Here is a 23,337-nt window from a genome sequence, read left to right on the forward strand (position 1 = left end):
AATATGAGCTCCAGAAAAAGGTTTAACTTTGAAAAGTAACACTAAATTTAAAGCAACTGTTTTTTTCATGTACATTATAAATATTAACTATTTCTCACCAGGCCAGTCCTGCAGAGTCATGATATAAAATTGGTAAAATCACTATACAAATGCTTCTCCATCAGCTTAGGTAGAGGGTACCAAGTTCAGCCTCACCAAGAGTAGACAGAGATTTAAGGATAAAAGAGTTTTAGGAGACCAGGATGGCAACAGGCCTAGTGTTCTTAGGGAAGACGGGCCCTGGCACAATGTATGCTTGCTCTCTCTCTCTCATTTAGTCCATATTTACTGAGCACCTGATTATGTGTTAGGCACTACTTTAGGCACTGGGAATATAGCAGGGTTCCTTCCATCATGGCACGTACGTTCTAGCGGGGGTGACAATGACAAATGGTATGTATATAATATGTTAGCTGGAAATACAGCAAAACTAGGGCAAAGGGAGTAGGAGAGGAGGAAATCACTATGTCATGTAGGGTGCTCAAGGTCCCTTTGTCTCCTGTGGTCCCCTTGTCTCCCTTACAATAGTAGATGGAACACAGAGGGACAAGGTGTATAATGAACGTTTAATTTAGGTTGTGATGATCTTTCCATGTTTTCAAAGATTCGCCATCTTAATACTTCAAAGACAAACGTGACTTTTCAGAGACTTAAGATTCTTGCCATCATTTTTCTTCATAGCCCAAATGCTGTTCGCATTAAATAAGCAACCTGGTACTCAGATGTGAAAAATGAGGGAGTGAAAAATGTTCCGAATGGAATCCAGATGCCATTACTATTTAGCATAAGCCGGCAGCGTGCCAGGAAGTGAGATCGGTGTCATCAATCCATGTTGCAGGTGAGGAAACTGAGGACCAGGGACGTGCAGGGACTTGCCCAGGATCACACAGCCTGTCAGTGGACAGACAATGTGCTTTCCTCTCGGCCGCAATGCCCAACTCTAAACACAGGCTGGCTGTACACAGTAGGTGGGACAGGACCCCACCCCGTGCGTGCTCGCGCCCCCACTCCCGCACCCTCTGAGGCAAGATGCAAACTATCTCTTTAAGAAGGAAAGTGAAGACGGGCCGCTTACGCAGCTGCCAGCGAGCCGCCCACTGGCTGGTCCCTTCCATCCACCTCACCCTCCCCTTTCCTCCCTCCCGGCAGCCCCAGCCCTGGCGAGCCGCCTCCAGCAGGGGCTCCGGAGAGCAGGTCGGCGGCCTGGGCAGGGCAGCCGAAGCCATGGAAGCCTCGGCAGGTGATGACAGCGACCCCGGGGACCTCGGGGCCCACCGCCCAGCTGCTCCCACCGAGTGCCGAGTGCGGGTGGGGGGAGGGGAGGCGCGGGCCGCGCCGGGGAGCAAGACAGGACCGAGCGCCCGGCAGGCAGCCTGCCCTCCAGGCTTTCTGGCTGCGGCGGCCCAGCTGTCAGCTGCGGGGGGCTCGGGTGTCCCCGCCCGCGTTCACCCGCCCCTGTCTGTGCGTTTTCCCCCCTCCGCTGCAGGTTGCTGATCCGGGCCAGACAGCTGCAGCCGCGACTGCAGAGGCGCTGCGCCAAGCGGGGCCGGAGCGGTGCGAGCCGGCGGGGGCTGCGGAGCGCCAGCGGACTCAGGTGAGGAGGCCGCGGCCGAGCCCGGAGGGGGCCCTTCGCTGCACCCGGCGGGCGGGCGGGGGCCGCTGGCGACCGCCGCTGCGGTAGAATCCCTCAGAGGGCATCGGCCGAGGAGGGGTTAACTGTGACTCATTCTTACCCTCCCTTCATTCCCCCCCCCCACCACCCCGCCCCAAACCCGTGAAAATCACTAATTACAGGATGCTGGTTGCAGCGGGGAAGATGCCCAAGGTGGGCGATTAGGAGAGGTCTAGGGACCGCCCCGTTCCTAAATGTCTTCCTCTTTCAGCATTTGGCAAATATTTAAGCCCCTTTCCTTTTTTGAGGAGGAGCAAGGGTACCTAGGGGTGGGAGACGGGTGGAACCCCACACCCAACCCAAGGTCAAGTGCCAACGACTGCTTCTTTACCACATTCCCCCCTGAGAAGCGTCAGGGCCCTGCAGTAGGTCTGGAAAACATGCCCATGACCCCTGAAGCAGGAGATCTGAGTCTGTCTCTCTGGACCCTCCATGGGGTAGGATGCTCTCTCCTTCCGCTCAGCAGAACACCTACTAGCCTGGTAAGCCCCAGATTCTCTTCCTCAACCCTGCAGACAGACTGAGGAGAGGCCTGGTCACACAGCTGCCTGTTTCCTCTGCCTTCTCTGCCCATCTGGCGGTGTGGGATGGGCTGCAGGAGCTTATCAGGAAAAGGTGATCTCTGCAGGCAGGGTGGTGTAGGGAAAGTGCCAGAGATTCGGGTTGTAGTCCCTTAGCTTGCTAGTAGGCCACCAGTAGCCATCTTAAAATTCTTTAGGCGTGGGTGTCTGTCTGTTCATCTGTTAAATGCAGGAGTTGGATTAGATGGTCTGTGTGGTTGTCACGTGCCACTCAGGTAGCTCTGACATGTCAGGGATCTCTCTACCAGAGCAACCCAGAATTTAAACTTGGGTTTATGAAATAACTGGGGTTTCCTCAATTGGTCTCTTTCAACTGTGGACTTCTCCAGTGAAACATGACCTTGTGAGCCTCGTGGAACCGGAGGCATCAGACAGTCCTATATTGATATCCCTACGCTGTCACTGGCGTGACCTTCCTCGAGTTACTTCCCACCCCCAAGCTTCAGTTTCCTCATCTGCACATCTGGGAAGAGGCATACATGCCTGAGTAGGTCGATGGGATGATGAAATGAGATGTATATGAAAGCACCTAAAATAGTGCCTGTGCCTGGCACATAGTAGGTTTTCAGGGACTCAGGACTTGAGAGATAGACTGGAGGAAGAGGGGAGGGGTGGCTGCTTTTAGCCTCTTCTCTCCCCCTCCCCCACCCTGCCAATCTCTTCCACATCCCTGCGGATGGCGTCCCTGCCAGGGGATAATGAATGCTGGAGTGTGTTGGGCTGAGGGCCTAGGAAGCAACCAGGAGGTACAAACATTTCCACTGCAAGGGCTGTGACATCATTCTAGCGAATGATGGTCCCAAGGAGACATATATACCCCAGCACTGGGTTTGGAAAATCTTGGCATCTGAGGGCAAAGTCCCTAAGGGACAAGAAGCATCAGAATCTTGTGTGCTGGCAGGGGTCAGGGGCCGAGGCCTCCTGATTCCATACGGGTCCTATTGCTGCTCTCTTGCCCTCCCTGGAGTCTCCCACTAGAACCTCTCTGAGACAGGCAATCGAGTGTTTGGTGTCTGGACTTTCTATTCTTTGTTTTTCCTCCTGCTGTCCTTTCCAGCCTAGGCCTCGCCCTTTCTTGCTCCCATTCATTCCACAGATACACTGTGCCCCTTGGCATCGTGATAAAGAAGGCTCCCCATAGGCTGGGGCAGGGCATTTTGTGGCTGCATCATTTGGGCCAAGTGAAGTTATGTCCCCACCTGCCCTAAATCCCCGTTAGATCGTGAACTCCTCCCAACAGAGGCCTCATCTTTGTCCTCTCCGTCTCTAACCTCTAGCCTGTGGCTAGGTACAAAGTAGGTGCTCAGGAAGTGTTGAATAAGTTTGAGGCAGTTATGCCCCTAAGCCAACGAGGTTAGGGAGAAACTGTGGAATGTGCAGACGTTTGTAGGAAAAACACTGTTAAGCACAGGGCACTGTGCAGGTTGTTGGTTGCCATTATTATCACTGTTAATTACTAATACTGTTATTATTGCTATTGCCAGTAGCCAGCAATTGTTTTACCTTCTCCTCAAGGCTGGAAGGGGCCCCGTGTGCCTGGGAGAACTGTGACGTTGGCAAGCAGATAGCGCTGGCTGGTTTCAGATGAGTGTGAAAGGAAGAGGGTTGGAAAGAACGTGACTCTTCCCTCGCTGTGCTGGGGGGTGGGGGGCGGGAGGGATGGGAGGAACAGATGAGGAGAATCGAGTGGGCCAAAATGGACATGCAGTAGAAAATCCGGAGACCCCAGTCCTGGCTCACTCCACCACCGCCCCATTGTGTGACCTTGGCCAACCACGACCTCTGGGTCCCCGGCTATAACGTGACAGGACTGGGCTCCTGGATCCTTAAGGCCCTTTCTGGTTTGGACATTTTATCGCATGCATTTGGTTAAATAAAAATGGGACAAGTATTATTACTCTTAGTATCATCTATGGAGTACCAGGCCATTACCTACCTCAGATGATCCTCATAACAAATTATACCTATTTGAAGGATGAGGAGCCCAAGACTTAGAGAGAGTGGCTGCCAAGATGGCACAGCCAGGAAGGGCAGCATGTTACCTGACACCAGGTCTGTCTGACACGGAAGAGCATGCTCTTCCAAAGGTTTCGCTGCCTCCGCATACATACCTTGCCGCCATCCCTGTGAGTTGTGTGTGCTCTTGGGCGGAGATCAGGCCCTTCCCCAAACTGATGACTGCAGGGAACTTGCTGCTTGAACTTGTGTATAGGTCGGGGCTGGGAAGACTTCCTTTCACCTTGAGCCCTGCTCTGCTGATGGGTGGTGGGTGCCCTTTCCCTGAGGAGAAGGGCTGATCATGAATGACAGTCACAACAGACACGCTTTTTGAGTGCTCCCTGTGTGCTGTGCTCTGTTTTATCCCTGAGACAATCCCATTATGGTTTTTACCCATTTCACAAAGAGAAAGCCAGGGCAGAGAGACAAAGAGCCTTGCCCAGAGTTACACAGCTAATGTGTTGGAGAGGCTGAGAAAGAGCTGGAAGCACACTGTACTGAGAGTCAAAAGGGTTGCTTCGAGTCTGAGCCCTCTCGTCAACTGAATAACTTTGGGTAAGCCAGTGTCCCTCTGAAAATCGGCGTTCCCATCCTGCAGATGGACTGGATGCATCTGTGGGCTCTAAAAGAACTAAATGCCACCTTGTCCCAGAATAGAGGTGGGAGGGCTTCCTTGTCTAGCTAAACATGGTTCAGCGTTCGTTTATGGTTTCTTAGCCAGGCCCTGGGCTAAGTGCATGGGGTACAGGAAAGAGGAAGAGGTGATCCCTCATTTCAAGAAACCGATGTCTAAGTAGGAGACAAACATCTAAACATGTAGGTGTGATAAACCGTCTAGGAGCTGGGTTGTGGACTGATAATGGTATATAGTGGGGTGTCAGAGAGGGGAGATGATCTTTCCTGTTCAGTGGATCAGGAAGGCTTTATAGAGATGATGCCATTGTCGTGTCCTTGTTTTCTGAATTGAGTTTGTGAATCAGCATCATCCTCATCCATCCAGCTTAGGGCAGTTCCAAACTGCTTTAAAGATATGTTGGCTTTTGGGACGCCTGGGTGACTCAGTCAGTTAAGCATCCGACTGCAGCTCGGGCCATGATCTCGCAGTCTGTGAGTTCGAGCCCCTCATTAGGCTCTGTGCTGACAGCTCGGAGCCTGGAGCCTGCTTGGGATTCTGTCTCTCTCTCTCTCTCTCTCTCTGCCCCTCCCTGCTCATGCTCTCTTGCTCTCAAAAATAAATAAAACATAAAAAAAGAAAAAGATATGGTGGCTTTTGACCCCAGCAACACAAAATGTGGCGACAGAGTCTGGGGGCAGGGGGGAGCCATTCAAGCTCACTCTGGCACAGCTCTAATGGAATAATCCATTTGTCCCAGGTGGACGAGAACCTTTCCTGTCCTTAAGACACTCTAGAGAAAGGACTCTGAAATTCCTCTTGGAAAGCCTGTCTAGTGCTGAATAACCAAGCCAGTAGGCTTGGGGAATTCTTCATATCTATTCTCAGCTTTCCACCTGTCTGAAGCACCTGACACCTGGAGAGGTGAAGGATTTCCCCAAGGTTACTCAGCAGGGCTGGGATCATAACTCTGGCCTAATTGGGACTGTATTCCTGAGCCATATGGGGTCTTTCTACATCCAGGTCACCAGGGGCCAGAGGGCCATTTCTTCATTTGATGGGCAGCTCACGCTGAGTGAAGGCTTGATGCAGGTGATATGAAGCTAGAGCTGAGAGCCCTTGGAGAGGAGGAGGCCTGTGTTCTCCTGGCTGCTTTGCACCTCCTAATGGACAGAGATTCATGAAGTGTTTGTCACATGCTCAGCACTGTCCTCTGAATTGAGGTGCTGAGCCAAGCAGAAGGGAATTTCTGGGAAGCAGCCTGGTGAAGTGGAAAGAAGTGGAAAGAAAGCCAGCACCGAGGCATCGGGAGACTCCCGTCCTCACCTCGGCTCTGCTGTCAACTCCCTGGGTGGCCTGAGGCCAGGCCCTTTGCTCTTCCCCACCTACAAAATGCCAGGCAGAGGTGGGGTTCTCTTGAAGCGCTGACTGGCCAACAATTCAGCAGTTTCTTCTGTTCTGTCACTGCTTTAGGGGGTGCAAGAGTGGGTAGGATATAGATAACCGTAACTTGAGGAAGAATGAGATAAATATAACAAGAGGCATGAACAAATGCTCTGTGGGTTTGCTGGACAGAGAAGGTTTGGGGAATGCTCAGTTCAAAAGCCAACTCTTCAAAGATAGGATGAGATGCCGATAGAGGTGGGGTTTTTGCTTTTTCTTTCTTCTTCTTCTTCTTCTTCTTCTTCTTCTTCTTCTTCTTCTTCTTCTTCTTTTGAACCAGGAGAAATGGCAGAAGCAGGCTATATAGCAGAGCAGTGCTTCTCACACTTAGATTTCAAAGATCAAGGCCGTTCAAGTGACACTTAAAGAGATTTCTGTTTACTATCGCTGCCGTAGAGTGAAAGGAGGAACATTTTAACACCTCTGTCCCCAGAGTAAGGAGACTATATAATATCAGGGGGGAAAAAAAGGTATGCCTTCAAAGTAAATACATTTTGCTTTATTAAAAAGAGTACGGTCCACGGTTCACTCATTTAGTCACCGACCAGTGTTCTTGTGTTTGGCTTTGGAGCCACGCTGCTCTGTTTCCTATTCTGTAAAATGGGGACATGATGCCGTCTACCTCATAAGGTCATTAGGAGGTCTGTATGCCAGAATCAAATGTGTGAGGCAAGGGGCCTCGAGGGCAGTTATCGACAGAGGCAAAACAGGTCCGTTGGGCTGTTCAGGGACTGCAGCAAACTGGAAAGTGCTTGTTTGGAAGAGGGTGGCTGCTGGCCTGCTCCTGCCACCCTTCCCAGGCAAGAGAGTGGGTCTGGTGTTTGCAGGCCTTCTGATTTATAAGCTAGAAATGGGATGTTTGTGATCTCCCTTGTTTTTAGAATGCGGCCAACCAGGCAACATTTTTAAGTGCGCATATTAAAATGTGTCTGCGGCAGGCTGTCCCTCTGTGCCTCTCATGTAAAGTTCCAGAGTGAGGGCAAAGAAGGGAAACAAGGCTGGAACAGCAGGCCTGGGTCAGGGCATATGGCGTCCTTAACTTTGGCAGTTTGTGATCTGCTTCTGGGCCCACAGCTTCAAAGGCCATAACTGTGTCCCTTTCAGCAGCTCTGTCAGGATCGCGTCTCTAGGGCCTGAGGCCTCCAGACTGCCCCCTTGAAGCTGGCGCTGGCCGGGCCTCCCAGCCACAGGGTCTCTGGAAGCTTGGTCTGCAGCCTCAGAAGGAGGGGACTTGGCTGACGGCCTGTGAGGCCTGGCACAGAAGCCACCCTAGAGAGACAGGCGTCAGGAGACGCTTCTGGCAGCCCCTCAGAGGGAGGGGCAGGTACCGTTCTGCGGAAGTCACGCCAGCCCTGCAGCCCAGGTCCGCCGCTTTCTGCTTGGGCTGTGCTGAGGTCTAGACAGCTAGCGGTGTCTCCACAGACAGCCCTGCCGCCTGGCCAGCACAGAGGAAAAGCTGGCCTCTGCTTGTGGAGGAAGCCTAGAGCAGAGAAAGACCTCAGGGGAGGTGTGAAGGGAACCCGGCTGGTGTGCTTGAGGCGTGTGGCTAAGTGTGTGGGTTGAATTCTGGGAAATCTGCTCCAGAATGGACTTCCTTGAGCAAAGAATGAACTTCCTAGAGCAAGTACTGGGTTTGCTTCATCTCTGAACCCCTGGTGCCCAGCTCAAGCCAGGCACACGGGGAGGACTCTGGAAAAGCATTGAGCAAATGACAAGTAGCTTTTAGATGGAATCCTGGGTTGAGAGACTCTTAGAGGCCAAGCAGCAGTTTCATACTCAGTGTCTGCATGTGTGTGTCCGTGTGTGTGCCTGGCATCCTAAGAAAGACTCCCGTGTGCTCCTCCTCTTTCCCCGGCCCCTTCCCCTCTCTCCTTCTTCCAACTTTATTGAAGGCAGCATGCAACAAACTGCACATATTTAAAAAAAAAAAAAATTTTAACATTTATTTATTATTGAGAGACAGAGCATGAGCAGGGGAGGGGCAGAGAGAGGGGGAGACACAGAATCTGAAGGAGGCTCCAGGCTCTGAGCTGTCAGCATAGAGCCCCAAACTGCATGTATTTAAAGTCTACAATTTGGTAGGTTTTGACATCATGTAACCCCTAAAATCATCATCACAATTAACATAATGAATAAACCCATCATCTTGAAAAGGTTCCTCCTGCCCCTTTGTAATATTCCTCCCTCTCATACCTCCCCCATCCCCCAACAACCCCTGATATGCTTTCTATCACTATAGATGACTTTGCATTTTCTAGAATTTTATATAAATGGGATCATACAGTATGTGATTTTGTGGGGGGAGGGGTCTGACTTTTTCACTCAGCATAATTATTTTAGGATTCATGATGTTTTGCATATCAATATATTCCTTTTTATTGCTGAGTAGTATTCAAGTATATAGATAAAGGAAAAAACACGATTAGTGTATCCCTTCATCTGCTGATGGACAATTGTTTGGTTTTTTTTCCCCAGTTTTTTACTATTACAAACAAAGCTGCTGTGAACATTTGCATGTAAGTCTTTGTATGGATAATGCCTAGGAATGAAGTAGAATGGCTGGATCGTTTGGCAAATATATATTTAACTCCTTAAGAAACTTCCCAAGTGTTTCCAGAGTGGTTATACCCCCACTCTGGGTTTACAATCCCACCATCAGTGTATGAAAGTTCCAGTTCCACATTCTCACCAGCACTTGGTATGATCAGTCTTTAAAAACAATTTTTTTTACTGTTTATTTATTTTTGAGAGAGAGGGAGAGACAGAGTGTGAGCAGGGGAGGGGCAGAGAGAGAGAGGGAGACACAGAATCCGAAGCAGGCTCCAGGCTCTGAGCTGTCGGCACAGAGCCCGACGCAGGGCTCGAACCCATGAACTGTGAGATCATGACCTGAGCCGAAGTTGGACACTTAACCAACTGAGCCACCCAGGCACCTTGGTATGATCAGTCTTTTAAATTTTAACCATTCTAACAGGTGTGCAGTGGTCTCTCTTTATGGATTTAATTTGCATTTTCCTAATGACCAATGATGTTGAACATCTTTTTGTGTGCTTATCTGCCATCCGGGCATCTTCTTTGGTGAAGTTTCTGTTCAGACGTTTGGCCCACGGTTAAAGATTTAATCATTTGGTTGTTGGTCTTATTACTGAGCTGTGAGAGTTCTTCATCCGTTCTGGATGCAAGTTCTTTGTCAAATACATATTCTGCAAATATTTTCTCCCAATTTGTGTCTTGCCCTAGAGGGCCCAGTGGGGGTTTCAGACTCGGTGTGCATGTGCACGTGTGGGTGAGAGAGAGAGAGAGAGAGAGAGAGAGAGAGAGAGAGAGAGACTCACAGGGAGACTGGCTTCCTGTGGGTCCCCTACTTCTGAGGGATTCTTCTGCACTGTATGGAGAATCCAGAAGGACGGCTCCTAGAGGTTCTTAAAGGTCACACATCTCAACAGCTTCTCAGTCCCTGAGGGACGCCCATGGGGCATGACATCTGATCTCAAGAGGAAGAGGGCCCACGGTGCGGTACTTTATGCCTCTTGTTCCTTGACCCTAGGCAAGTCAGGTAATTCTGAGCATCCCTCAGCTGTCTATAAGGTGGACACAGCTCGTGAGCAAGAGGCCAGTTGAGTTCTCTAGCTGACCGTCCCAACTCCAAGGACACAGAGCAGTGTTAGCACCGTCTGTTGCCATCCAAAGGCCTTTGGGAGGCAGAGGAGGAGGAAGGTTTGCTGACCTCACACTGGGCCAGGTGTGGGCATGTGCGGGCTGGAGCTGTGCTGACCTTTCCTGCTCTGCTCGGGGCTGAGTGGTGCCTGGTTGAGGGCATCGTCGCCTCTTGTGCCAGAGCCCTCTGACCACTAGCCGGCAGCCCACATGCTGCTTATGCCAGATGCCTGTGGCTGGGCGGGGGGGGGGGGGGGGGGGGGGGGGAGGGGGGGGCTCTTAGAAACCCTCAAAAAAACAGAAGATTGTGGTCCACAGGTGACCATGTGTGCAAATAGCCTATGTCCTGTTGGTGGAAGAAGGGCTCTGAAGGGAGCGTGTGCAAGGGACCACCCAGGAGGGAGCATGAACCCTGTCTCCCATGAAGTTACACACAGACATCCATGCTTGAATTGAACTTGGAAGACAAGTAGGCGGAGAGCTTGGAAGGGTTTTCTAGGCAGAGGGCACCGCATAAGCGAAAGCATGAGCCCACAGGGTGAGCTCAGGGGAGATGGTTAGGAAGAAGATGTGATGGGAAGCAGGCCGACAAGGAAGGCAGATCCTGGGACATCACAGCAGCTCCATCAGAGAGGGGGTATTATCGCCATTTTGTGGATGGGGAGACTGAGGTCCCAACGGGTCAAGAGAGCCGTGCCCTTAGGTTTGTGACTCAGTCGGTGGCAGAGCTGCATGTCCTGGCTCCCGACTCTGTGCCAGGCTGTGTCCCAGGAGAGATGGACCGTGGAGCCCTCTCAGGGCCATTTTTCCTGTACCCAGACTGACCGACCTCATGGGGCTCTCAGGACTTCTGGGTCATCTATTTGGTGGCCTGGCCTGACTTCCTTCAGCACGTGTCTGCTAGGCCTCGATTCGGAGTCCACTCTGCTCCTGGCATCTGGGAAGACCCGAGCCACTGGAGGCATGATGCCCGCTTGTCTCTGGGCCCTTGAGGGCTAAGCGACCGCAGCCACATTCGCAAGCCCAGGCCGGGTGCTGCCGCTCCCAGAACTGCCCCTGCCACCCTCCAGGCTTGTGCGGGTTAAGTTGGGTGTACCACCACCCCGGAACCACAACAGGGTTCTGTGACTAAGGGGGAGACTGAACACTGGGTAGGCAGGATTAGTGTCTATCGCCCCTGACCTTCCCAGATGCCTGGGCACCATCACTTTTCTCCCCTCGCCCTCCTTCCCCACAGCCCCTCCCTTCTGGGCCTCGAGGAGCCTCTGTCCTCAGTTTCTCTGGAAGCCATCTTTGCCTCTCTCATTCCCTCTCCCCTGCGTCCATCTAGGGTCTCCTGGTGCCTCTCCTCCTCTTTCTAGCCCATTCCCCGCAGAGCTGGTACAGCATTAGCTTCCATAAGATAATCCCAGCCTTGTCATTCCTCTGCTCAGAACCCAGAGGTGTGAAAGGCCCTCCCCCAGCACCCAGCCTCCCTCTCTACTCCCCTGGGCCCCTACCCCTGTAGCTCTTCTCCTCCTCTTCCTCCTTCCCATCTCCCTCCTCCTCTCCCCTCTCCTCCTCTTCCCCCTCCTCTACCATTATCTCCTCCTTCACCACCACCTCCTCCACGCCTCCATAATGCTGGCCCCCACCTCGCACTGCATCCGGAATGCTTCTGCACAGGCAGCTCATCCTTCAGAGCCCTGCTCACAGCTACCTCCTCCTGAGTTCTGGAGAGGGACTTACTCCCTCCTGAACCCAGCCCTTCACCAACAGGATCTGAGTGCTGGGACCATTCAAGGACCCAGCACACAGCAGGCAGGTGCTAGGTGGACACTGACTAAAGGGGCCTGCCAGAGCTGCCACACGGGTAAGGGGTGCTGTGCTTGGGACATGGGAGAGGCTCTGGGGGACTTGCTTTCAGTCCTGCTTGGAGCTAGGCTACTTTTGAGCTACGTCTCTCCGGGAGTTAACCCCACCCCCTTGCCACTGGGGGTGACCCTACTTGCCCCAAAGCCGAAGAGACTCAGAAGAATCACCCTGGATAATTCCCGTGTTTGAGCTTGAACGTCTTGCCTTTTAGGAGACAGAGCTCAGTGCCAGTGGTTTTGTCAAATGGGAAGCACAGCCAATGTGCATGTGTTATGGGTGGGAGAATCTGGTAACTCAGCCCGTTAGGAAAGCAGTTTGGCAGCGTATCCGTTGACGCTATAAACCCACCACTGGGGATCTATCCTGAGGAAGTAGTTCAAAATACAGAAAAACAATTATGCACAAAGGTATCCGTTGGAGCATTCTTTTTGGTAGTGAGAAAGACTAAATATTCAACAAGGGAAGAAGTTAACCATGATGACCCATGAAATGGAAAATCATGCAGCCCATAAAATACTCTTTATAGGGGCACCCAGCGGGCTCAGTGGGGGGAGTGTGCGACTTTTAATCTCAGGGTTGTGAGTTTGAGCCCCATATTGAGTGTAGAGATTACTTTAAAAAAAAGAAAATATTTTAAAAACAGAACTTTTTATTAAGAATATGCCATGGCACAGGCAATTCTTAAGCTATGTTAAATTTTTAAAAGATACAAAGGTGCATACACACCAGGGTTATAACTACATAAAAATAACCCCCACCTCCCCTAAAAGACATTTTTTTCCCCTCTGCTTAGAAAAAGGCTAGAAGAGGGGCGCCTGGGTGGCTCAGTTGGTTAAGCGTCCGACTCTGGCTCAAGTCATGATCTCGCGGTCCGTGGGTTCGAGCCCCGCGTCGGGCTCTGTGCTGACAGCTCAGAGCCTGGAGCCTGTTTCCGATTCTGTGTCTCCCTCTCTCTCTGACTCTCCCCTGTTCATGCTCTCTCTCTGTCTCAAAAATAGATAAATGTTAAAAAAAATTTTTTAAAAAGAAAAAAAGCAAAAAGAAAAAGACTGGAAGAAGCAGCAGTGAAACTAATCAGGGGCTCCTCTTTGAACAACAAAACTGGAGGGTTTTTTTTTTTTTAAGTGTGTGCTACTTTTATAGCTATAATAAATATTTTCACAAATGTAACTATATCTAACCTTTTAAAATTACCCCATGGGAGCTAAGGGAGTCCCTTTTCATTTTGTGACCTTCTTGGAACGAATCATTCACTTGTCTCCAGGCCCTTGGTTTATAAGATAGGGGAAAGAAGCGAATGTTCACTGGGAGGTATGCGCCAGACTCTTCCTGTGCATTATCTAATGAAATCTTCACAATTGAAACCCCCATTTTACAGATAAGGAAGCTAAAGCTCGCGGTCAGTCCTTTGCTAAGAACTAGGTTTTGCCCTAGGACAAAGCACTCCCCCCACCCACCTCTGGCTCCACATGCCCCCCCGCCACCCCCCCCCCCATGATTATGAAAATCTTTGCCTTTGAGGCAGGGGTGGGAGAGCTGGGGGGTGGGACAGGACAGGTAGAGGGACACCTGAGAACACTGTGTCAACAGAGCCCGTGCAGGAGTTTATCTTACAGGGTAGGGAAGGTCGGTGTTTGCCAGCAGGTGGGAAGAAGAGAATTTTCTGCCGACTGCAGCCAGAGCTGGTGTTCTCTGCCTTACCCCTCTGGCCCCAGCAGCCTTTTCCTTCCCCCCTCACCCCAGTTCCCCGTTCCACGTCCCCAGCCTCCTTGGGCATCTCAGTGCCCTGGATTCAGAGCTGCAGGTCTAGGGTTCAAGTCCTAGCACCACCACTGATTTACCTGGGGGCTTGGGCAAGTACCACCCACCCTTGAGTTCAGATCCTGTCAAGTGAGATTGGACTAGACCAGAGGTTCCAAACTCCAGGGCTAGGCAGCTAACAAGCAAAAAACAGTCCAGGTGTAAGTACAAAGGCACTGATACGAACACTAGCGAAAAGTTGCCACCTCCCAGCCTCAGCCGGTCAGTGCCGTGCAGGAATGCAGACACAGAGAGGCAAGATCTTTTGGGTGGCATAAGACAAGACAGAGATCCGGATTTTTTAAAATACGAAATGTCTCGATTTATTAATGTTGACTCATTAAAATACATACACGTGCAGGCTGAGGGAAAGTGGTCTATAGGCATGATATGGCCTTTGGGCTGCCAGTCTGGGACCTCTGGAGTCCCCTGCCCCTGGGTACCTTCTGGCTTTGACCCTCTGACTCCTGGACTCCTAGTCTACAAATGCTCCTGGAGATCATACTAGGCAGAATGATGTCCAGGTCTGTAAGAGGAGGAAGGCCAGTCTGCTCAGGAGGAGGTGGCCCTAAGTGGCTCTCCTGGGCCCCCTTACCTGCCCTAGGCAAATACATGGGCTTTAAAAGGCTCTGCCCTGCTGCCTGCTGGATACTGTATCCCAGCTGTGGCTTATGTGCTTGGCAGTTGTCCCGCACAACCTCTCTTTATCATCAGGACACTGATTAACCTCCCGTATCATCTACAAGGAAGTTGGGTGTGACCAGCATGAAGGCACACAACTCCCAGCTGCCCTGGGATTTGGATCCGGGAGCATCTGGTTCTACCTCTCGAGCTCCTGAATGCGGTCATTACACTCCTCGGAGGGGACCTGCCAGTGCTGGTGCTAATGGCAGTGTTTAGTACATGGAGCAGAGCACACACACACGAGTGGGTCTGCGTGTACATGCTTGTGCATAGCCACAGCTAGACCTATTGTGTGCAGAACTGTGCACTGGATGGCTGGGTTTAGTATAGTCAACTCTTGTTATTTGCAGTAGTATGTTCTGTGAAGCCACTGCAAACCCTGAATTAGTGAATACTGAACCATTGTTCCTGAGGGAGAACACAGGGCGAGGCTCCTGCGAGCCTCCGGTCACACCGTTTTCATCAACAGATCAATACTGAACCTCATTTTGTGTGTGTTTCTGTCTAAAGACACCTTCGTTAGTGTCAGCTGTTGATTTCATGCCCATCGAACTCATGCGGACAGCGCTGTAATTCATACTGATCAAAGCTCATCTGACACACGTATTTTCCCAAAAGGCACATCACAGCCTTCTTGTGCCCAGGAACACTAGACGGTTTTTCAGCACTTACACTGTTTTCATTTTAAACAGCAAAGTCACCAACAAAAAGCCCCAAAATGTGAAAAACGTGGCACAAAGAGGACACTTGTTTGCAGTATAAGAAGTGAAACAAGGTTGCCTTCCACCCCAGCTGGGAAGTTACACATCAAGGAAACTGACATTTTCCACCCCTCCCGTAAAAGAACTGTGGGTGTTGACTGTGGGTGTTACAAATCATTTTTAGCGAGTAGGTGAATTTGCAAATACAGAATCCGCAGATAATGAGGATCAACTATAGTCCTGTTTCCTTCATCTTTCTCCGGGGGCTGCTGTCAGGATTAGGAGTAGTTGGGACAACGAACTGGATTTTGTGGTGTGGGGATGTGATTTGGAGGGGCAGCTGCAACCAGTCCTGAGTCCTAACTTTGTCACACTTTTCTCATACATGTGAGTTGGCCCCCGGAACCTAAGCGTCCCTGGTGGTAAAATGGAGGGAACGCACCCCAACCTGTGGGGGACACATACGCATGAATTGAGAGAATAATCCTGGGTGCCTGGCAAGATGCCAGTTAAATAACAGCTTTCATCCTTTCCCCGAAGATGCAGTTACTAAGTGGGTTGCACTCCAGTCCCTGCTACCTACTGAAGATTCAGATGATTCTAGTAGAAGAGACCAGCCCCTAAAGAAGACACCGTGTGTAGAAAGGACTGTCATGATACAAACAAAGTGCCATAGAGCTTTTTTTTTTTTTTTTTTTTTTTTGCCCGTTTTCATTTGCTCAGAAACCTGCACTTACTTGGGTGGTGAACTCAACCCAAGTGCACGCAGACACTCTTATTCAGCAAATATTTATCGAGGCCTATGATGTACTAGGTGTACTGGTCTAGGTGCTTCAAATTAGATAAAGAATAAAATGCACAAATATCCTTACCTCCCTGCAGCTTCTATTCCAAAGATAACAAAGTAAATGCATAAATGTCTTCACATAAGGACTGTGGAGAAAATAGAGCATGAACAGAAAAGAGGGGAGGGAGGGTTGTATTTAAAAAGAAATTTAATGTTTATTCTTGAGAGAGAGAGAGAGAGAAGGAGACACAGAATCTGAAACAGGCTCCAGGTTCTGTCAGCACAGAGCCCGACGCAGGGCTCAAACCCATAAACCATGAGATCATGACCTGAGCCAAAGTCGGATGCTTAACCGACTGAGCCACCCAGATGCCCCAGTTGTATTTTAAATAAAGGGGTCAAGGCAGGTTCACTGAGAAGGTGACCTTGGAGTAAAGACCTGCAGGGGGGAGAGAGCTGGGAGGGAACAGCGTGTGCAAAGGCCCTGAGTGCGAGTGTGGACAGAACAGCCATGCGTGAGGGGAGCAAGAGGTGAGGTCAGAGAGAGGTGGAGGGTGGGGCGGGATGCAGGGCTCAGCCTCAGCCAGAGTAAGTAAGAGAATCCAAAGCTTCTATTCCAAGATGGGACCATCGGGAAAGGTTTTGAGCGGAGGAGAGACATGACCAGCTTTCACACTCTAAAAGGATACTCTGGCCGCTGTGCCGAGGTTGTAGGGCTGAGACTGTTGCAGCCCCCCGGAAGAGATGGTGGCTGGGGCCAGAGAGGGAGCAGGGAGGCCCTCAGAGGCGTCACATTCCCATCAGGAACTCCTACTTTGGACACGTTCATTTTTAAGACATTCTGTCGGATCAAAGTGACGATGTCCTGAAATTCTGCCATTTGGTAGGCAATGATTGGTTTGTGATTTTTTTTTTTTCCTTTTCCTTCTTTATTTTGGCCATTAGACCTAAGTGTGTGTAAATGATTCTGTGGTCAGGCACCCTGGAGATACCAGCTATTATATAGCACTTCAGATTAGATTCTGGACTGGGATAAAGGTTTAATATATATGATTAAAAGCGAGAATAGATTTCGGTTAGTAAATAATTTCCACTGTGTGTGGAATGCTTTCTGTATGCTGGATTCTTGCTAGGCATTTTGCTTGCGTCATTGCTAACCATAACCATACTCATGCACACTGTAAGTAGCCCCATTTTACAGATAGACTAAGGCTCAGAGAAGTAAAGCCCTACTGTCATATAGCGGATGGTGGAGTTTGGAATTCAAATCCAGGTATATTTGAGCCCAAAGCCATGGTTTCTTTCGTTTAGATTAAGCCTCTTAACCTCTTCCGAAGGACTTTTAAAATAGAACATAGATGTTTGCAGAAGTTCCTTTTCAAAGTGTTTTTAAAGCCTCATTTTCAGTAAATGAAGGGGTTGGGCAGCTCCTCCAGGGAGGGCTAGATTGTCATGCCGTGTGGTGTTGGAAGAGAGGGGAAGAGAGGGAGGGAGGGGGAGCCAGAGGCAGCATGAGTTTATGTGCCTCCCAGGAAGCGCTCTGATCTCAGATTAGGAGGGCGCTGTCCCCGCAGAAAGGGACTGTGGTCCCAGGCAGATCGGAGGACATGTCTACATCCCTTTAGGCCTCTGGTCCTTGCGCTCCTCGTGTCCTTCAGTCTCTCATCAGCAAGGCACAACACACACAGGGCACCTTGGGTAAGAGGACACTAGCTCTCCTCTGTCTTAGGACTCTCCCTGCTGGTTCCCTGGTCTTCCTCCCCCAACAGCAAATCCCATGCAACAATGTCTCTTGTAGCCTCTGGTTTAAGATCTTTATTTCTCCCGGAAGACCTGGTCTGCCTCTTGCCCTCCCTTAACCATGAGAACAAGAACACTGGGCATGGTTTCCTTTATCGCAATGGCAGCCAGGAGGCCCAGAGTTGACTCTGAGCCTCGTTATTGCCGCCGTGTTTGCTGTTCGTGGTCAGGCTGTGTTCGTTCCCTTCTTCCCCGGCCTCGCTTTTGGTGTCTATTTTACTACAGGTCATTTGTGAGCTGCTCTCGGGGTGGGGGGTGGGACTTGTTCTGTCTCACCCCTAGGCTTCCTTCCGTGACTGTTTTACTTAAGCTGCCCCTCTTGATCTTATTTTATAGAACTTCTGCCTGGATTCAAAGGAGGATGGGGAAGGGGGGGCGATGGGCCGCAGTGCAGAAGCCTCATCACTGGAGATCACAGCCTCTGGGTTTCGTTTTCTCTCCGTACAATGATGGGTTGTGACGAAGTCTGGCCAAGACCCCTTCCATCCTGGAATTCTGAGAGTGGGTTGGCCTTGTTGGTACCTGGGGACAAATGTGGGAGTGGGGGAGGGGGCAAGGCAGGGACCTGGACAAAAGGCAGAGTCCCTAGACGTGGCGGCCCCACCATCTTTTCTTCCTCTGGTGCTGGAGAGCTGGAAGTTCAGGAGGAGGAGGAGGCAGGGAGAGGAGCCAGGCTCAGGCTTGACAGCTTTATCAGCCAGGAAGCCCAGGAAAGCATATGCTGTGGCCAAGGTCGCTGAGGGTCTCCATCTGCCAGAGTCCCCTTGCCAGGCAGCCACCGAGCTGGGGCCAGCACCAGAGCCCCTCGGTTCCCCCGCCTCCCCATGGGTGTGTGCAGGCAGGCAGAGGGGATGGAACCCAGTGTTCCCCTGCCACCCCCTCCCCATACAGGAGGGCACATGGCCTGGGGTCTTGGAGGTGCTGGCTGGGGAGAGGCACAGGAAGAATTTCTTTTCCAACGCTCATCCTTGCTCTGCTTGCCTCCCGTTTCGGTGGTGTCCCCCTCATCAACACCACGGCCTCAGGGTCTCCTGGGAAAGTGGTTTTCTGCAGCATAACCCCAGTTCTATTGTGTGACGAGACCTTCGTGATGCGGTAGAAATGCAGGCGCCTACGACCTGGAAGGCCAAGGTGTGACCTTGGGCAATCTTGCCACCTTTGCAGCTTTAGGTTTCCCATGTGTCAGTAGGAACCGTCTCCACCGGGCCTCCCTGCGCAGGGGACTGGTGAGGCGCAGACGGGCTGGTGGATATGCAAAGCTTCCAAAGGGGCGGCCACGGTCTCCTGTCTCCTCTGGGCTGACCCAGGGTCAGGAGCACCAGGGAGGCCCCCCCGGGCCCGGCTGCCTGAGTCAGGTGGAGGGCGGAGGGCCGCTTCTATTCCCACCCCACAGCAACTGGCTGAGCCATCTCAGTGATTCCCTTCCCCTCTTTGGACCATCCCCGTCCTTTTACAACTGTTCACGTAAAATATATATTATGTGGCGGTGCCAGGGTGGCTCAGTCGGTTGAGCATCTGACTTCAGCTCAGGCCATCTCACGGTTCGTGAGTTCGGGGCTCTGCACTGTCAGCACAGAGCCAGCTTGGGATCCTCTGTCCCCCTCTCTCTCTGCCCCTCCCCCGCTCACGCTCGCTCCCTCAAAAACAGGCATTAAAAAAATAGCTTCAAATATATATTATGGCAGTTTAAAAATGCGCTTTTTATTGTGATAATAATCCCCACACCATAAAATCCCCCCTTTTATTTTTATTTATTTTTTTTTTTAATTTTTTTTTCAACGTTTATTTATTTTGGGGACAGAGAGAGACAGAGCATGAACGGGGGAGGGGCAGAGAGAGAGGGAGACACAGAATCGGAAACAGGCTCCAGGCTCTGAGCCATCAGCCCAGAGCCCGACGCGGGGCTCGAACTCACGGACCGCAAGATCGTGACCTGGCTGAAGTCGGACGCCTAACCGACTGCGCCACCCAGGCGCCCCAAAATCCCCCCTTTTAAAATGTACAGTCCAGGGAGGGTTAGTATACCCAGAGAGGCGTGTATCCATCACCACTGTCTAATTCCAGAACATTGTCATCATCCCCAAAAGAGACTCCTGCCAGCGGTCCTCGCCTGCTCCTCCTTCCCCCAGCCCTTGGCAACCCCTCGTCTGCTTTCGGTCTCTATAGATTTGCCTGCCAAGGACATTTCCTATAAATGAAATCATATAACGTGTGGCCTTTTGCATCTGGCTTCTTTCGGTTAGCGTCTTCCGAGGTTCATCCATGTTGTAGCAGGTGTCCGTACCTCCTACCTTTTTTTTTTTTTTTTGACTCAGTGATATTCTGTTACCTACTATCCCTCATGTTATTTATGCATTCGTTGGACACTGGCAGGCATTTGGGTTGTTTCCCTCCGTGCTGAACGCTGTGGCTACGAACATTGCCGAACGAGTTCTTGTTTGCACCCCGGTTTCCTATGCTCCGGGTGATATTGACCTAGCAGGGAAATTGACAGGTCACACGTTAACCCTACGCTTAACGTTCCGAGGAGCTGCCGTGCTGCTTTCCCCGGCGGCTGCACCACTTTACCTTCCCACCAGCAGTGCGTGAGAACTCCAGTTCCTCCACAGCCTCGCCCACGCTCGTCTTGGTCTGTCTGATGATAGCCATCCCACTAGACGCGAAGTAGCTCATTGTGGAAAATACATAGTACGCGGTTAAGCCTGCAAAACCTTTCTCAGAGAAGCAGTCTCATGGCAGGGCCTTCCGTATGTGGAACAGATACAAGGGGAGCCTCTGCAGGTGATGAGGAGTCCTGAGCCCACCGCTCAGCAGGCCCAGAGGCAAATCCTCTGGGGGGTCTGAAGACCAACCCGGGCTCCACGCTCATCCAGGTCCGGAATCTGAGTCTAGTCGCTGAAGATTGTGGCGTGGCGGCCGTCGCAGCCCCCAGCGCCGGCCTGCTTGCCTGGGGCAGCACCCCTCTCCCACCCCTGGCGTCTGGGTTGGGGGTCCGTCCAGCCGCTGTGCTGGGGCTGTCGCAGCGAGAAGAAGGAGTCCGATGGCCCCCACCTGTGGCTCCAGCGCTGAGGGCGGCTTGCGCAGGACGGAGGAAGCGAGCTGGAGAAATGCCTTCCCAGGTTCAGGAAGAAAGGCCATCCGTTTCTCAGGGGCTGGGCACCCACAGTAGCCGGGGTCACGAAGCCAGTGGAAGGTTTACCGAGCTCCCCGGCCGCGGATAGCCCCCGGAGCACTAATCCTCCGGGACTCGGAGTACGGCTGCTGGCACGCTCCCAGCCCAGGCTTGCACCACACTGGCATTCGAGGAGCACCAGACGCTCTGCTGTTTGCTGGGAGCACTGTTCGGCATTCTCGTGTTGCCTTGGCAGAGAGAGGACCCCTCCCAAGCTCTGTTCTGTCGGTTGCGTCCTCTGCTTTCCGCAGCTGTCAGAGACCTGAGTCATCAGAGACAGATTGTTCTGTTCCCTGGGGTTTTAGGATGGCTTTCTTCTCTTACTGATGGCCGAGTCGTTGCAAAAACTCATTGATAGTACATACAGGGACTTTCACTTAGCCAGAATATTGGATTAACCCAAGTGCCTGGTCTCTCCCCGCAACGACTCACTGATTGAGTAAACTGCCATAGTGTCTCTTCGGAGAAATGCAGCTTCCTCGTGTTACCGAGGTGGAAACTGAAACCCAGGAGCCCTAGTCATTGAGGGAGAATGAGGCTTTCATTGTAAGTCCGTCATTTCCTTAACAGCTCAGGATCACGGAAGGTTGGATCCAGAAGTGTCTTAGAGACCATCTAAGCCAACCCCTTGGCCTACCAGACATGCTCAGACCATTGTGTTGCTAACAGTTGTGCATTGGTTGTGTTTGTTTTTTATGAAGTCCCCCAGAGGGTGGTGGTCCCTGAGTTTCAACCCAAGGCATGGCATGCTAAGTGGTCATGACAGTAAGTGATGGGAAAGTCCAGGGGGAAAGCCATGCAGGTCAGAGCCTTGCAGGAGGTATGTGATGCGTGCATGAGAACAGGGCAGGGAGGGTGCTGCAGGCTGGACCAACAGCCCACGTGGAGGTGCCAGAGTGACTGATGGGGCTTTCCTGGGGGTCAGCAGGCCGCTGACAGCACGTTGGCAAGGGTATGGGTGAGCGGGCCTTGAATGTTGGCAAGGGTATAGATAAGCGGGCCTTGAATGCCAGAATCAAGAGCTGTGCCCAGTTTTTACTTAATCGGGGGCCCCTGATGCCTCTCAAGGGTCCAGATGCTCTTCTCCATTGCTCCTGCAGCCCTGACCCAGACTCTTCTGATTTCCCACTTGGAAGTTCATGATAACCTCCTGACTGGTCCTCTGCCTATATTCCTGTCCTTTCCCAGCCACGCTCCACAAAGGCCCCCTACCCCGGGGAGCTTTCTAAACTGCAAGTCTAAACTGGGCCTCTGACCTCACCAGACCCCCTAGTTTCCTCAGCAGCTCTCCAGCCATGCCATGCAGTTGAACAACTCACTGCCTTTGCCCAGCCTTCTCCTTCCTTCCCACCCGCTTTCTCCTGCTGCCGAACTCCTATTCATCCTTCAAGACCCAGCGTAAATTTCCTCTTGGAGGAGCTGTCTCTGACCCTCGTGAGGCCATGTGATGCCTCGAATGGGTCTCTGTTTTGAAGCCCGCACTGCGTTGCACTTATCTATACTGGCAGTTCCCACTTTCAAGCGTGTGTTGTGTGGCGGGCACTGGGCTGAGCCCCGGGCATGCATTATCCTGCCACAGTAACCACGTGAGGTGCACCCCACGACGGCCCCACTCACAGATGAGGAAGCAAAGGCTCAGAGAGGTGGTGTGGCTCACCCAAGGCATGCGTGTGGAGGCTGACAGAGCTGGGATTTGAGCCCAGATCTGTCTGACTCTGTTTCTACGTCCTTCTGTCTCCTGTTCCCTGGATCCTGCTGTGTTCCCTGGACCCCCATTGTAGGCCTTTGGGAGACCGTTGGGTGTAGGAGGGACGGATCAAAGCGGGGGGCGCAGCAGCGTGGTCATGATGTGGGCAGGATGGGGACGTGGAGGGAGGCCGGAGTGAGGGCCTGGGTTTACTCTGGTGTTGAGGCGAGAAGAGACTCTCAGTCCGGCGCCCCACGGTGAAGGGTTTCCTTTCCACCTTTCATTCCAAGTGGCAGCCTCTGGCTGCCAGGGGACAGGGCTGTGGGACTCCGGGGAGCTGGCAGGCAGCATGGAGACAGACGCCATGGCAACCCGCCTCCTCTCTGGGGCCTGGAGGGGGAGGAAGGACCTGAGAGAGCACACGGGGCGCACCGAGGCTTCTGAGTAGGATCCTGGAGAGGTGGCTCCCTTTGGGCCTGGGTGGCTTCTGCCCTCCCCTGAGGGATCCCCCGTCCCCCCCCCCCCCCCCCCCCCCCCCCCCCCGCCTGCAAGGTCCTGTCCCAGCAGGGGAAATGCCTCTTCCACCCCTGTCCTGAATGAATGGCTGGCTCTGGCCTCCCAGGAGACCAGCAGGTCCATCCAGGTACAAACACTGTCTTCTTCCCGCCCCCTGGGCCAGGGAGGAAGGAAGAGGGAGCACAGGAGGAGGGAGGTGTGGGGTTGCCGAGCAGGTAGGAGCAGGGACAGAGGAGACAAAGCTGTCATTGTACTGAGGCCACACTCAGCTCCAAGGCAAACCAGGCAACTTGCCTGCCTCCCAGGACAGAGGCCCAGGACTCCGCCTGGACT

At 52.1% G+C, this 23,337-nt stretch overlaps 1 protein-coding gene across 1 annotated transcript in view; it reads left to right on the plus strand.

The window, feature by feature from the left end:
* The first annotated feature begins 1,188 nt into the window (after positions 1-1,188).
* The window catches only part of SNPH (syntaphilin), a 36,109-nt gene continuing 13,960 nt past the window's right edge, over positions 1,189-23,337 (plus strand). The window contains exons 1-2 of the mRNA XM_047852303.1: positions 1,189-1,279; positions 1,526-1,633. The gene's annotated coding sequence lies outside the window, so the exon portion shown is untranslated. The remainder of the gene's footprint in view (positions 1,280-1,525; positions 1,634-23,337) is intronic.

Source organism: Prionailurus viverrinus, chromosome A3 (genome assembly GCF_022837055.1).
Source record: "Prionailurus viverrinus isolate Anna chromosome A3, UM_Priviv_1.0, whole genome shotgun sequence".
Taxonomy (NCBI): Eukaryota; Metazoa; Chordata; class Mammalia; order Carnivora; family Felidae; genus Prionailurus; species Prionailurus viverrinus.